Source organism: Buceros rhinoceros, unplaced genomic scaffold (genome assembly GCF_000710305.1).
Source record: "Buceros rhinoceros silvestris isolate BGI_N320 unplaced genomic scaffold, ASM71030v1 scaffold12107, whole genome shotgun sequence".
NCBI lineage: Eukaryota > Metazoa > Chordata > Aves > Bucerotiformes > Bucerotidae > Buceros > Buceros rhinoceros.
In genome coordinates, this window is record NW_010421699.1 from 96237 (window position 1) to 99661 (window position 3425).

Genomic DNA, 3425 nt, shown 5'->3' on the forward strand with positions numbered 1-3425 from the left:
GGAATACTCATATATTGTCTTTGAGACAACAACAAGAAACCAACGACCCCTTCTGTCCTTACTTCACTCTTCGTTGCTTGTTGGGTTAAGGAATAAGGAGCAAGAGCAAATGAAGCACAGGAATTGCACAGGCTTCTAACCAGGGTAGTGACTGACACATGCAGAGTTTTATGATGCTTGCTGACATAGCTATTCACTAAATTCCTCAGAAGTACTTCATTTTTGTTGAGCATCCTCTTGCAAACACCAAGAAGGTCAACAGTACCATGCTGCAGATCAGGCCAAGAGAGTGAGTCATTTGCAATATATGTCACGTGTGACTCCGCACGTAGCTCTGCTCTGCTGCCATGAATTTAATACATGGCCTAATTGTCCCACATTCAACTTCAGAGGGTAGCAAGAGAAACTTGAGAAGGATCAGCCACTAGTCCATGTGCAAATAGGATGGTCAAGATGTAAAAATTATCCGAGAAGAACAGATGGCAGAGAAACAGAAACTAGGATGATCTTGCTTAGAATTCCTACAACTTCTCAACTGTGAGCAACCTGTTGTTTGCTCAACAAAATAATTCTTCGTATTAGATAAATCTAGTGAAATCACAGGTGGTGTAGTGTGCTACAGAGGTAGCACAGAAGGACTGAAATACCTGTCTTCTGCCGGTCTTCCTTTGGTCTCTCCCCACAGCAGCCTGTTGTGTCACAGACACCTTCTCCCTGAGACTATGACACAAATGAATGCTACCAGCCTTCTTTTCTCCCGGTTAACTTTACTGCCTTCAGGATCCTAGTATGGAATAATCGCTCCCCTGTTTTTAAACACGAAGCTGTTTGCTAGCACATAATATATGAAAAATGTGGCGATAAAAGCCTTGTCTTTGCCTTCTTTCTAGTAAGGAAGAGCAAATACCAGGCAATTACAAAACAGAGTATCTGCTCAGGTGAGCTTCTCAATTCAGACATTCATAATAAGAAAACATGGCAATTTATTCATTTGATTCCATTTGTGCCTCCGCTGCTATAGAAAGCTGAGTACTTTGAGGCTTAGAATCTACCATATGCTATAAAATGATTTACTCTGCTGCTTTTTTATTTGTACAGGATGCTCCCCCTGAGAAACACAATGGTTTCTCATTTACAAGGCAGTCCTGCTGGCATCAGTGAAAGAGAGGAAGAAAAAGCATAAATATGAAATGAATCTAATGTTGCAACAAAATGGGATGCAGTGTTCAAGTGACCTAATTAATGCCCAGTGCAGACTGGGAGGTCTGGAATACTTAAACAGCTAGGACTAAATTTTTAAGGCTATTTAAATACTGTGCGGGGTCAGGACCTATCTGCGCTAGTTCTATTCAAGTACTTACTGAAGAGATTTTGGAAGAAACAAGACACGTCTGTTGATTTTCACTGGAAATTGGAGTCTGACTGCCCTTTTGCCTTACCAAAAATCAGCATCTGCATGCACATGCACACACACTCTGCATGAAACCCTGGATCCCTGCTCAGTGGCAATAACCATCCTCGCTGCGATGGGCCAGGTTTGCACATGAACTTCTAGCCACTGGTAGATGGGACACGCAAGGCTGGTGGCAGTGACCTAAGGAAGTGCAGAAGGCTCTAAATTCCTCCTAGGAAGACTTCCTGAAGGTCTGCTGGCTTTGTAGGACTGTACCTGCCCAGAAAATCAGTTGAAAATCTCCTGATTTCTTTCATGGCCATCTGATTAAGTCCCAAATCCAGTGATACTTGTACGTCTTATGACAATTAAGTCATAATTAAATAATTCTACTGTTGGGCATATGTCTTTCAAATTTTCTAGATGGAATTTGAAACCTTTCTTCCATGAAAAATGAATAGTGCTGAAAGATATCTGCTCTTCTCTAAGTCAGGCAAAAATTCTGCTTGGTCTTCTTCAAAAGTAGAGTTATCACCAATGAAAGCATTTTCCTTTCTACTTTTCCTCCTGCAAGCTCTTTCTCCCACCTCAGAACTCAACTCTATAATCCAGAGCATGGCTCTTTTGCAACCAAATCACCGAATCACGTAAAACAAATATTTGTTTTACGATGGGAGTAAGCTATCGGAATGCATTTTGTTAAGTAGATTTCCCGGGAGAAGGGAGAGATGGAAATAGTCTAGTTTCTGACACCATTTAAACTGCGTGCCGAACCAGACCAATCAGGTGAGATGTCACAATTCAGAAACCCAGAGAGTTAGGCTAAAGATTACTTTGTCAATTCTAGGTATGTTAGTTGTAATTTCTACTTTAAAAATATACAAATAAAGGATAAATAGCCCAATCTGGGGTTTTTTTTGTTGTTGTTTTTGTTTTGTTCTGGTTTTTTTTTGGGGGGGGGAGGGACAGACAGGGAGCACAATAAAAAGGGGAAAACAAACCAATCACACACATCCAATAGTTATCACCAATCAGCTGCTCTGCAGTAGAAGCTCGTGTGTACACATTTACTCTGTGATAAAGTCAATTCCTTTTCTGTTGCATTTCCCTGTACTTCATTCCCTTGGCAGCTACCAAAGAACAGCTGATAATGTTACAACTAGCTTTGATACAGCAACTCATTTTAGACAGTGAACCCACAGTCTCAGCTCAGGTAAGGCTTTCTGATTCTAAAAGCTCACATCTTAGTATGTTTCTGTTCAGGGATGTTCCCAGTACCAGGGTGTGCTCTTGGATTGCCCACACAAACGTTCACCACCTCCGACACTCAATGTCCTCAGTTGCAGTTAGCACCCAGTGCTGTTTTTAAGCCCAGATTCTCAATGCACAAACATGGATGGTCCTCAGAACAAAGACTATTTTCCTGAAGTCATCGGTCTTTCAATTGTAGTGCTCAAATTACCTATTTTTTACTTTCTGCTTCTTAATTTGTAAGAAACCACACGTACTATTAAAAAAGTTTATGCTGTTCCAGTGAGGAGAGAATAGGGGAAAAAAAAAAAAGTAGTACAAAAATTACCCAGTACATGTTTTGCTGATAAATACATTTATGTGCAGACAGACGCTGGGCTAAGTCTCAGCTGGTATAAATTAGTATTACTCCATCAACCTCAATTTCCTCTCCTAAGCTCACAATATTGCTATTTAAAAAAAAAGTATGTGTGTGCAGAGAAATGACAGGAAATATTCCCATGGACCCTGGTGTGAAGTCTCCCGTGGGACCAGCAATTTAACAATGTTTTAAGCAACTATGAAAGAGAGAAGGACACAAGGCCATTGTGTGTTATGCGGAGCTGGCCTTTGAGCCTCGCACAGCCTAGGGCTATGCTTCTTTGGCCTTCTAAAAAGAGTATCCTTCTCCAGTCCGCTTTAAGAATTTCCCTGGAGTTTCTGCTTTGCAGAGATGGAGAAGAACATACAACCGGGTGTAAACCATAGACAGCCTTCAACATTTCTCTCTGTTCATTCCTGA

General features: G+C 41.1%; 1 protein-coding gene across 1 annotated transcript in view; it reads right to left on the reverse strand.

Moving 5' to 3' along the window:
- Window positions 1–3425, reverse strand: part of IKZF2 (IKAROS family zinc finger 2 (Helios)) — a gene marked incomplete at its 5' end in the record, with an annotated part of 54380 nt that overhangs the window by 8209 nt on the left and 42746 nt on the right. The gene's annotated exons all lie outside the window — the stretch shown is intronic.